Raw genomic sequence first — 13,399 nt, 5'->3', positions numbered from 1 at the left:
TGCAGTGCAGTAGTGGGCAACACGATGCAACATGATGAGAGGAGATGCAGTGTGGATGCAGTGCTGGGAGATAGGACCATCAACAACACGAATGTAGCAGGAGGAATCAATGTGATTGATGCAGTCAGAGATCAAAGTGACAGAGGCTAGAGCAGTTAGATACTGAAGGGAACAAAGGTGTAGAGTCTTCAGTCGACAGAGGTAATAACAGTTAGAGACTTTGATGATAGAGGCATCATTCTTATTCAGGTTGGATATTTTTTGTGTTCCTAGAGTTACTAGAGCAACACCACTTGAGAGAAGTGTTGCATGCAGAACATTCCAAAGGTTCAGGAATGGGTTTGAGTTGAATGCTTTTCTTGTTGAGAGGGAGTGTTGAAAGTGGCAACAAGAAATGCTAAAAATAGCATTGTTATAAATAGCATTTCAGGATATAGTCCAACTCTGTTGGAAAGAACCAAAAATAGAAATGCTAAAAATAACATTGCTATAAATAACATTTTGGGATAGATTCCAATTTTAGTTAGTCCCTGAACTAAAATTGAGAATTAAAACTCGAATTTGATCTTAGCAGCTGTTTGTAAAATAATTAATTAATTCATCTTGAGTTAATTAGTTAGAGAGAATCAAACATGAAGTCTATGTGAAGACATGCAACAGTTATCCCTTTGATTGAGGAAGTTATCCCTTAATTAAGGAGATAAGGATGAGTTGTATTTCAGTTGTAATTAGTTAGCTTAGTTAACTAAGTTAAATCCAGTTAAATTAGTTCCAAACAGTTGGAGGAAATAATTGTGAGTTTAGTTAGTTAATGCATGCATGCATGCAACTAGTGTTCTCCAGATAACTAAATATTCTCTCATAAATAACTCATGAATGTCAGTTCAGAGAAAGACCTAGTTGAGATTAAAGGAAGGGATAGTGTATTATCAGTTGGAGGAATTTTCCTATATAGGAAACTCATCCATGCAGAAGGAATTATCTCCTTCAGGATTGCGTAGTTATTTCAGAGGTTAGTGAGCAGGGTGTGAGGTTATTACACACAGGTGGCAGCTTGAGGATAGAGGAGAAACTGCGCAAGGAAATAGGAGGCTTGGAGGATTGAAGGAAGGCATATGTGTTGTCTATTTTGTCTATGAGTAGCAGTGAGGGATTGTACTGAGATCTGGATAGCTTGTGAGCTAAAGCTTTGTGTAATCCTAAGATATTTCCACTTGTATGTCAATACAGATATTGGGGTTTTTAGCTGAGACTTTCCCCAGAGTATTCTTCTGTGTTCATGTGTGATTGATTTCTTCTTCATCTGTTATATGTGTTCTATTTGATTTTTGCTCAAAATCGATTAAGCTTCCACAAGTTTGTTTGTAGAAGTAGATCAAGTATTTTGCTTTAGTATATTGCATTATCAGGTTATCTACAGTGAGAATTTCTACATCTTATTCTTTCTTCATAGTCTTTACTATACATCATATCCTTCTTTACAACTATGGACAAAAATAATGTTAGATAGGAAGAGGAAATTTGACAACAATGTAATGAAAAAAGAAGGAAACATAATACTTATATTTTTGTCAATAAAGGCTCCCTCTTACCATGATAGTCTTTAACAAATCATTAACATCCTCATGATTCATCTGCATATGAGTCTACTTTTATTAGATTGCCGAAGGATCCAATACATTCCTTCTATTCGTCATGGTCTTCATGAAATAAAATCAATATATCTTTTCTCATTTGCTTCCTTCATCATGTATTTGTAACATTCACTTACAAGTATCACAAAAGATATACAAATATAAGAGCATGATGTCAATTTTGTTAGACTAGGGTTTTCATGGTATCTTAGAGGATACACTTCTAGGATTCCTAGACACAAACCCTAACTTCCTTGATATTTCGTTTGGAAGCATCAACCCTAGGGTCTTGATGTCACACACTAGGGACCGTCATCACTAAGTTTCACCATATGCCCTAGATTTTCCTTGCAAACCCTATATATCAAGAGCTAGGGTTTCTATGAGGGAACAAACCAAATTAGGGTTAGGTTTTCTTACTAGGGTTTTTCAATCTAGGTCCTATCTAGGGTTTACAATTCATAGATACCAAAAACTTTACACAACCTAGATTCTTATGCAACAAAATCCTCATGCATGCAGACCTCTATTCGTAAAACCATTATACATACCTTAAAGAGTACATACCTTTATCTTGCTACAAGGCCTTTAGATCTAGGGTTGCTAATACCATCCACTTGTTGTTTTCTCTGCAACCTTGATTTCTGCTCTTCCTATCCTTGAGAATCGTGCACCTTTTTCTTTGAGTTTGAACAATCTAGGTTAGGGCATATGATAGCCTTAAATGCTACTGCAAACTATTCAACATACCTGTGCTCTTCTTCAAGATGATTGCGCTATCCTTTCTAAAAATTATGGCTTGTTGTTAGGACACTTCTTAGGCTTCTCGACCATCTCCAATTGTGAAACATACTTCTGCAATTATCACATAATCCTGTGGTCCTTATTTTAGATGGAGAAACACCATAACTTATGCACAAAATAACTCGTCCTAGTCTCCAAGGTAACTCGTTCACTCGCTTAAAGGACTGCACCTAATACACAAAACTTATGCAACAAGTCTCGTTCTTCTTGTATAAATACAAGACTCTTAGTTTTGAAGGGGACTTTCTTTGCAAATCTAGTCCTTTGAAACTCAACCTTATTCTTAGGCCTAAATTGCACCATACTCTACCTTCATGCCCTTTCTCTATCACGGGGATATACTTCCCTCCAATATGCATTCAACAAGTTCCAAATGACCCTCTTGTACCTTTGTTTCAGGGCTTCAATCCTATAGTTCCTGTTGCCAATTCCAGATTTCATTTTGAGTAGAAAGTGTAATGAGAACAAGCTTGATCTAGGCCTTAACCAATTCATAATTTTGGTGAACTTATCTAAGAGAAATTTGATCTATAATACTTCTTATCTTTTTTGACTTCAAACTATAGTGATCTTCCAATTTCCTATGACCTTGACCTTAGCTCTGAAACCATGTTGAGAAATCCTTAGGGCAACATAGTTAGGGTTTTATTTAATTTGATTTCTCTTTCTTGACACTTTCTTGTGATGTTCCTTATTAATTCTTCTTTGCAATTATTATATCTTTTATCATCAAGACAAATGTCAAACAATGAAGATCACAAACACAACAAAAGAACACAAGATGTAGGCACTCAACTAGGGCAAACCCCTCTTCTAAGGGAAAACCCAAAAATTATTCTTCTCTTCTTTTAGAACCAAATCAAATGAGACAACCAAGACCCTTTGACCAAGAGTAAAACCTCCTCCAATTCATCAAGTCAACCTCCCAAGAAGATTAGTCAAACTCTAGCCAATTTCTTCACAAGTCAACACAAGTCAACTTTTCAAGATAAGTCAACAAGGGTCTCAACCCTCTCTACAACTCTGAAATTTGGATTGTACCTTTGGCCCTGCAATTCACCTCAATCCTCTTCACACGTGTGGTAGAAAACATAGAATCTCGACCCCTTTTGCTAGATAAAAGTCTCTTTCCTCTTCGCTACATTTATTTTTTCTTTGTAATTAGGCTTCTTCGCACTTCTCTCTTCACTTGAAAATCGTAGATTGAATTCCTTGGATGGATGGATTCACAATAGGTCGAATGCACTTCTATATATAGTCTCTTCAAGGTGGTCGAATCCTTCAATGAGGCCGACTTGTCTTCTTTTGAGGTTGACTTGGTGGAGGAGTGACAAGTGACACCTTTTACATAAAAAATATTTTTCTTCTTTGATACAATGAGCCCAAGAAGGGTCTAGTACATAATGACAAGGATAATGACTCATGACACAAACCCTAGAAGCACTCAATGGGTGCTTTGACCTAGAAACAAAATAAATAAAGCATGAAACCCATGCTTATAAATAAATTTTCTTTGACAATAAATTTTCTTTTTCTTTTCTTTTGACAAATACATGAGAATTACAACAATTATGAAGATCGATACGAGTTACATTTCTCAACACATAGATTATTCCTTGATAATAAGAGTATTCCTTGATCTCAATAACCTTTATGATCTTGGCCTCTTAGGTATACAAGACTTTAGTTCCATATGCATTTTCTTTAGGCCTACTTATGACTTCTTCGATGGTTCTCCTATCTTCACCATAGCTTTGATACCATGTTGAGAAACCAAGTGAGGTGTAGTTAAATGCTTGATTCCTCTTCCTGATAATTACTTGTGAATATTAGATGTTTTTTTTATTACTTCTTATGTCTTCTTCATCAAATAATTATACCAATGTTCAAAACATAAAGATCATAATGAAACAAGGAACACTAGAATTTAGGCCAGTGGCTAGAGCAAAACCCACAAGGGGAAACCTAACAATCCTTCTCTTATAGCATCAGATCAAAATGAAGAGATATCCAAAACCAAGACCAAGACCAAACTGCCCTCAAGATGCCAAATCCCACCCTCCTCCAACTCACCTCCAAGAGTCAAAGTTAATGCTGGTCAATTCTACTCCAAACTGGTCAAACACAGAAACATTTTGGTCCTGCAGCGAGGGGGCCAAAATTCAGCCTACAGTCACTTCAGAAATCTCATCCTCTTCACACATGCGAGTTGTACTTCTATGTTTTTGACTTACTTTCTCTCTCCTTTGAATTGTCTTTTTGTCTCCTTCACTTGATTTAGAAAAGTACTTCTTGTTAGATGAATGAATTTCCTCCAAGTGGGTTGAATTGTCTCTTATATATATAGCTGTCCAAGAGGATCAAATGAGTGTCACTCTGGAGGGCCAGGCCGACTTGGTCATCTTGTGGACTATTGACACAATTTTAAAATTCAAATTCTCTTTTCTTACAAATGTCCAAATGAGACATGACTCAAATAAAATTTCTTTTGACTCGTACTAAATTCTTTTTTATTCTTTTTTGACTCATAATAAATTCTTTTTAACTGTTTTTGACTTTCCTTGCATGAAGAACATGCTTTGACAAAAACATAATAAATACATCAATAATAAATTTACATTATGAAGATGAGCTCTAGTTACAACTTTAAGAATAACTAACTATAAAGTGGAAGCTTAGAAAATAATTCCTTGTGAGCTATGTGAGCTATCCTTATTCAACACTAGATAGATAGTTGGGAGCTCAAATGATGATTTCTAGTGAGTTACCCTTATTTAACACTGGACAAAGAGTTTGCTGCAGCTTGTGTGCATGAGTGCATGAGGTGAATAAAAGACCTTATTTTGCTAGGGTAGATATAGTCTATATGATATCAATACTTAGGCCAGATTTCAAGCAATGTGGTTGTAGTTGATAGACATTTACAGCCGATTTTATCATTTTAGTTCGTTTAACTAAAAAATTCATCATAGAGTACATGGGGATATAAATATGTATCTTTAAGAGCAGAGGCTTTACTCTATTTGGGAATTTAACTCCTGTATTTCATTGTGTTACTGCTGGTTCAGCTACATTAGTCATTGCCTGCAAATTTTTTAAGCATGCAGGTTGGCTACCGCTTTTTTTCTGGAATGAACTACTGCTCTCTGGGAACAATGTTATTTTACTAAATATATCCAGCATTAAAGCAGAGTATCATGAGCATTATGCTCACAGATCTGAAGCACAATGCTTACACCTGATGTATTGAAGGGGCAAAATGGCTAACAATAAATTCAAATCCACAAGCGTAGAATATGTATAGCTTAATAAACCTCAGTAATTTGATTGCTAAATGGAGATCTTCTATTTTACAAACAAGGTATTATACACTAATTTGGTGTATAATTTGCTCATGATCTAAACAAAATGGTCTCACAAACAAAATATCATAAAAAAAAATTGTCTTACAAACAAAGTATCATACACTAATTACAAAGTATCATTAAAAAAAATGGTCTTGCAAACAAGATATCATACACTAATATGTTTTCCAGCTTAACCATGACTTTTAAAAAAAAATTCCCAGCACGAAAAAAAACTATATTTTTATGATATATATTTGAAAACTGTAAGCATACATGACTAAGATATAATGCCAGAAGCATAGACTGTTGAGTGGATCATACCACATCTTTGAGGATGACAAAAAAATAGATGTCCAGAATACATACACGGAAACTGAGAGGAGATCTGTAGATATAGAATTCAAAGAGATTTACAAAACTGCAAAATATGACTGCAACTGAGGATGTGTATACCTTTACTGAGAGATCTGCCATGTGTGGATGTGAAAAATAAAAATATACCAGAATTAATTACCATTCTTTAAAGCTATATACCCTGAAAACAAAAATCCTGGATCTGGAAGATGTTGCTGTCCGCTTTGATCTGCATTCTCCATATACCTTGTGGCGAAGTTAGACCTTCCCGGATATTTCAAGGGCGTTGTAAAGGGATATTATGGATGCAGCTACAGAAGAGCATGTTTCCACTTTTGAGCTGAAGATCCTGCCATTTCTCCATTTCCATATACCCCATATGGCCAAAATGGGGATGGCCCTCCATTCTTTCTTCATGGTGCTCCATCTTTTGAATGCTTCAGAGATGGATGGGAAAGGACAAAGGGAGAAGCCATAGTGAGCAGCAAGATTCTGCCAGATGAACCGCGGACAAAGGGAGAAGCCATAGTGAGCAGCAAGATTCTGCCAGATGAACCGCACCTTTTGGCAATTGAGGAATAGATGAAAATTATCTTCAGAATTTTCTCTGCAAAGTGGACAGATGGCTGGCCCATGCCAATTGCGTTTCTGTAAATTTTCCCATGTGAGGTTCCTATTGTGAAATACCAGCCAAGCAAAGATGATGATCTTGGTAAGGCAACCGGTTTTCCAAAATGTAGGAGGAAATATATCTCGGAGAAGTCGACCTCAGAAATCAGAAGCTGCATATAAATATGTTTTACCTTCACAGTCGTGGAACCATCCATACCTTTCCAAATAAGAAAGTCTCTGTCAGCAGATCGGTAAATCCCATGGCCACGCAACGAGGATAAAATTGTTTCCCATTGAACCTTCATTTCTTCGCTGAGTTGCAATTCATTTGAATTTTTCCATGTGGGAATTGCTCCTTCCCAATCTCGAATGGCGCTGGCCCAAAAAAAAATCTCCCTGTTATGGAGCGCTCTCAGCAACCGAGGGGAAACTTGTATTTTCCCAGCCCCTCCAGCGAATTCGTCCCTTCCAATCAAAATCTGAGTGCCCGTCTGAAATTTCCAAATAAGATTCTGTCTGAAATAGGGTTCCAATTTCCTGAAGCCTCTCCAGAGAGCCAATCCAAATGGGGACCCAATATGGTTTTCCCTCATCCAATATGACATGTCCCTATTATAAATGTATTTTGCGGGAACCGCCAAACTCCACAATGAGTCACCCATAAGAGCCTTCCACATAGATTTGCACAAAAGAGTAAGAGCCTTCCACATAGATTTGCACAAAAGAGCTTTTCTGAAATGTGCCAACTCTAATATGCCCCATCCTCCCATATGTTTTGGCCACGCTAACATAGATAATTTGGTTAGATGGAATTTATATTGATCTTTATTGCATCCCCAAATAAAATTGGCAATCATCCCATTCAAATTTTTAATAATGGCGGATGGGATATAGTACAGGTGTGCCCAGTAGATGAATACAAGTTAGATGAGTACTTTTCTCATTTCCTCAAAGATGAAAATCCTTTCAACTGTTTTTAAAACTAATTGCAGTCCCGACTATTGATATACAATATATGGGTAGGTAACCAGCACATTCAGGCTCGCTGCTTCTTGATAGTGTTAAAATTTCCTGCTCTGACTCATTTGCTGCTGTGATCATTCATTCGATCCGGGTAATATTTCTTACAACTGTTTCGGAATCCAACTCGACCTTAGAAATACATGCCACAACTGCTGTTGTATGCGGCATGGTTAATGAATATGTTACAGGGACATAATTAACCAGAGCTGCTAATAGGGATTTTACTTGCAGATTAACATGTATGCATTAATGCTTGTGTTTATGTAGTCTGCATGGTCATTGTTGTGTGAGCAGTCTTTATTAGCTTACTGCATATGCTCAATTCAGGTTGCTGTTAGTGTTGATTTATTGCTCTTTAGTGCAGTAGCATATTATATTTGAATAATCATGCATAACACAGATTGCCATGCTCTGTTTCTCTCGTTATAAACTTGCTGGAGTTGAAAGGATACTCTTTTGGTTGCCCAGACTGATCATCCCTACTCCCATATTTGTTATACATCTCAATAGGAAGCACTCCCCACCAAAAAAAAACACAGATTTTCATATAAATTTGATGAAATAGGCAAGAACATAGTTGTCTATTTTTGACAAAATTAAAATATTAGAATTATTGGAATTATTATCACTATTTTTGACAAAATTAAAATATTAGAATTATTGAAATTATTATCACTATTGATAATACATTTGTTTTAATAGGAATGAGTACATGTTTCCATATACTTGAAGCCATATTATTTGGGACAAATCATGAACCATACCATTTGAGCTAAATTCTTTCCTTTAATATAAATGGATCACATCCTCTACTTATTAAGAGAGTCTAAACCCGAAAACAGAATGATTAAATGAAAATATATAATTAAAAACATAATATATTATTAATTTTATTATAATTTGTTTAGAAAGAAAAATCAATATTACTGAAATAAAAATGAACTTTCAGCCATTTTATGGTGAATTTGGATAGTAAATTAATATTAAAGAGTAAAATATTAAGATAAAAAATTGTAGTTTAGTTGTTTTAACTATTTTATGTTTGGGAGGTTTTTGGGTCATGTTTTTTTATTTATTTAATTTGTTTAAAAAGTTAGTAGAAATTTGTTGAAATCACAAATTTGATTTATAAATTTTTGTATTAGTGTGAGTATTTGAAATGTTTTGGGATCTAATTGAATGAAGGTTTTTGTGACTAGAATTATTTAGAGATCTGTCTTCCTGAGCTATCACATAAAACTTTTAAATTACTTTTGAAAACAACCTAAATTTATTTATTTCTTTAAAGAAATTTTAAAAAACAAAAATAAGATCTAACAAAAAGAAATTGTTTTATCAAATTCCCATCAAATACTTTCAAACTTAAAATAATTAAACACCCCTCGAATCTAGTATTTAAAGATAAGATTAATGATTATAACTTGAACTCCTCAAAACAGAAAAATTGTAAAATTCCTTATCAAAACTTTAAAAATCGAATAGACTCTTCGTGTAATAATGATATATCCATGAAACTCTTTCCTTTTTGGCATTGTTGGTTTCCATGAAACTGATTCTCTTCTGATATTTGTCGAAAAATTTCTCCTCATACGCACCAATAAGGGCATTTTCATGATAGATATCTCACTGGTATCCAGATTTCGTATGTATATTTGGTCGACAGTTTGTTTAATGCGTTGGCTTTTACTTTGAACACAGTTTACATTTTCAGCGACGCAGAAAAGAACACCTAGATTCAGTAAAATTTGTTTCTATCCCACATGCAAACGGAGTAGTTGAACATCGGAAAGCCTTCGTATAAATAAAGAAGAGAAAAAGGTAAGAGATTGCCTTAAACTAATGAGTAAGGAAAACAAAGCGAGCGGTGGGAACTGCTCGCAGCGCTGACATTATACTGCGCAAGAATTTATGGAGGGGTGATAGGCTGGCCGGGAGTTGACGCTGCTTACTTTGCAGAACTCTCTCGCGCGGGCCTCCTAAAACGCCCAACAAAGCTTAAAACTAAACGGAGAATTTATATAGGCATATAGGGGTTGTATTTTGTCTTCTATTAGTCTTATCTTAAGGTTTTGTTGTAACAGGGTATTTGTTTTGCCTCCGTTTTACATTTATTTTAATACTAATTTTTTTGACCATGCGAATATTTGTCACCATCTAGGGGAAGTGAACTTGGTGGCCCTTGGGTCTACTATATTTTCTCTGCTGTCTGTTTAATGCTGTGGAAACAGGGATAAGCCTCCTTTAATGCTCAAGGATACAGGGACAAGCTCCTGTAATTTCATAAGATAAGCTCCTGTAATTTCGTACCTCTTGGATTGGGTTTGGGTTGGGCATTTAAGGGGGGTTTCGGTTTGGGCATTTAAGGGTGAATGGGTTGGCATTGAATGTAGATGGTTGGGCGCTGAATAATTTGGTTAGGTATTCTATGTCGTTCATATTCATGTGGATGTAAGTGGAACATTCCTCTGTCTTCCCTTCACTGTAGACGGTCCATATGCATAGTGTCTCCTTTATCAATGGGGAACAATCCTCGGTCGACTTCACAGATTAGATTGAATATGCATCAACAACCAAGAAACTGTTTCAACATGGATCACAACTTTATCATTGAGGAACAATCCCCTGTCGACTCCACCGATTAGATTGAATATGCATCAACCACCAAAAAACTGTTTCAACATGGATCACGATGGCCTGAAGTCCTCATATATATTCAATATACACCAAAAAAGTGTGACACATCTGCCAAAGAGTTGGGAAGCCTTTTCTGTGTGGCAAAATCCCATTAAATGCAGTGCTGGCCCAAAACCCATTTGAGAATGAGATGATTCAATTTGACCAATTTCACTCACGATAGGGAGGAATGGGGTGAACTATATCATTATCATTATCATTGCCGAAGAGTTGGGAAGCTTTGTGTGAGGCAAAATCATAATTATGAGAATCGGACTGGTCATTGAACAAGTAGACCCAGAACCAGTAGACCTCTGCACGGGGAATGGGTTAGAACTGGTCATTGAACAAGTAGACCCAGAACCAGTAGACCTCTGCACAGGGAATTGAACAAGTAGACCCAGAACCAGTAGACCTCTGCACAGGGAATTGGGCAGAACTGTATGGAAACAGGATAAAAAACCAGTCAACCAAAAACACAAAATATTCAATTTTTAATGGAAACAGGATAAAAAACCAGTCAACCAAAAACACAAAATATTCAATTTTTAAAGAAAACAAATATATTCATGTAGATCCAGATAAATTCAAACCATTTATACACAAATAAGCAGAAATTCTCATTTATATATAGCATGAAAGGGTGTACATAATCAAAATAGCACAGAGTACAATCCATCTCTAAACCTAAAAACATCAACAAACAAACTCTACAGGGCTCTAGCATCCAAAAAAAAATATGTTACAACAAATACCTCATATCACCAAAATTGACTATATTAGCATCTTTGTCATCAATATCACCCTCTAAGCATTAAAATAAGATAGAAAAACCATAGCCTGTCAAGTCAAGATTTTGTTTGAGTGATGGATATTTATTTTGGTAGTTTCATGATAGAGTTGTTCAACAACCAATGCCATTAACATCAAGGTACATAGAGGGTTTGGTGCTCTTGATTAAATACTAATTCCATACCCTCATGAACTAGAAAATCAATTCAATGTATAGCTTTGCAATCCCCCAAGAAATTCTGGAAAACTGTTAGGCCTGCTAGATTTTGAGTGAGATTTAAAATTCTACTTTCTCCATATAAAATCCAATGAGCTCAAAAACACTCTCAAACATCTCAAGTCATTAATTTAACAATAAAATTTTTGTAGTTTTACTTTAAGAATTTAACATTACCATCAAATGCATAACAATAATAGACCCATATGCTTAAATATTAGACACTTATTCTTACCTCGCTAAGAAAAACATTAAAAGGAAAAAAGCAAAACAAACCCCATTTGCTACATTTTAAGGGGCTTGGTTTTACCATATCGAACCAGACAAAAACGGTTCAAAGTCATCAGTTCAAACTTGTTTTCGCCTCAAAACGGTCAGACCGGTTTGAACCGACCAGTTCGATTCGGTTCTTATAACAGTGGGAAAAATCAGAGCTTGCCCAACAACCACTTGAGAATTAAATGACTTTCATTCGACTAATTTCACCCACAAGAGAGACGAATAGATAATAAATTATATCATTATCACCATTCTCTATTGACTAAATGGATAGACGAAATGTCTACTGAAATTTGCAGAATTAAGTTATAACAAAACTCTTATAAGAAAACGAACTTACAATTTATAATTCTCTAAAGCACCTAGCAGTGAACAAAGCGACAAACTGAGTTCACCATATCATTTGCAAGCCAGTGAAACCGTTAAAATACTTCAGCACAATTCTAGAGAAGGCATTGATGAAGATTTGCAACTTGGAAGGAACCAATGGGAATATAGAATTCCTGCAATCATGTTGGCATCCCAAACATCTTTTCAATCATCTTTTGACCGTTGGATGGTGGCATATTCGCTAGATAATATTCTACTGTGATTGATCCTGCTCGCAGATTTTTTCTCTCGATTCTTTAAATGGCAGGGTTAGGGTCGATACAGCGGCGTTCGTTTTATTCTGCGATCGATCCTTTGTGTGTGAAATTGTTGAGGGTTTCTGACTCTATATTTGTTTTCATTTTGTTCCCATTAAGATTCATCCATTTTTTCTTTCCCTAGTTTTAATGAAGCACAACGCATCTTTATAATTTTAGATTTTATTTTCTGTATCCATGTATATGTAGTCGAGGATCTGAGCTCCGCAGGATCGATCTCTCTTGAGATTCTGCTGTTCATCGAGGTATCGCTCATTAAAAGTGAAGACCAGGCCGTGGTTTTAATGGATCGGGCTTGAAGAACAATTTTTCTTAATGTATTATGAAGTCTGGCACGGTGTTCCATCTCTGGATCGGGTTAGCGATAGCTGTGAGAGGCCCTGTGAGGGTTTCTGTTTGAGAGTTTATAGGGCCGTGAGAGGCCTGTGAGGGTTTGTGTTTCAGAGGTTATGAAATTTAGGGCGTGACAGGCCCTGTGAGGGTTTGTGTTTGAGAGGTTATGATCTTGCCTTTGCGGGTGCGCTTGCAGGCGGATCTCAACATTAATAATGAAAATCGTATATTCTCTCTTGTTAAAGGGCCATGGCGGGGCTGTTTTGGCCGGCCATGCCTCTTTCTTTGCGAATTGGAAGGGCTTGTGGATCTGCTTGCGTAGATGATCGAATGGCCTTTTTTTTTTTCATTCGATCTTCTACAGATAATAAACATATACACAGGCGACAATTTTTGGGCAATTTTTTTTATGAAGCTTTTGAAATTTGAGTGGGAGGGTTTTCGATATACTACGCTGAGACTGCGTTTGTAGAATTTTGATGTTCATGGATTTAATAATCGCTTCGCACATTGATCGTTTTAGGTTATCCTGTAAAATTATATTCATTATGGAATGAATATTGTTTCTAGTTTTTGTATAAAGAAAAATAATGAATTTCTATAAACCAAAAAAATTTCATAAAATTTTCACAATGTTTTTCAAAAATTTATATTAAATTATTTAAAAAAAAATAAAAATAATTT

At 35.7% G+C, this 13,399-nt stretch overlaps 1 non-coding gene across 1 annotated transcript; it reads left to right on the top strand.

Annotated features, from left to right (window-relative positions):
• The first annotated feature begins 9,600 nt into the window (after positions 1 to 9,600).
• On the top strand, positions 9,601 to 9,752 carry LOC149237533 (U12 minor spliceosomal RNA). Its single transcript, XR_016246799.1, has one exon. It is a non-coding gene; the product is annotated as a U12 minor spliceosomal RNA (small nuclear RNA).
• Positions 9,753 to 13,399: the final 3,647 nt, after the last annotated feature.

The sequence above is a fragment of the Pinus tabuliformis genome, chromosome 8 (assembly GCF_031772625.1).
Source record: "Pinus tabuliformis cultivar Carrire ecotype Pingquan chromosome 8, CPIR1, whole genome shotgun sequence".
Classification (NCBI taxonomy): domain Eukaryota; kingdom Viridiplantae; phylum Streptophyta; class Pinopsida; order Pinales; family Pinaceae; genus Pinus; species Pinus tabuliformis.
This window is presented reverse-complemented; position numbering and strand designations above follow the sequence as displayed.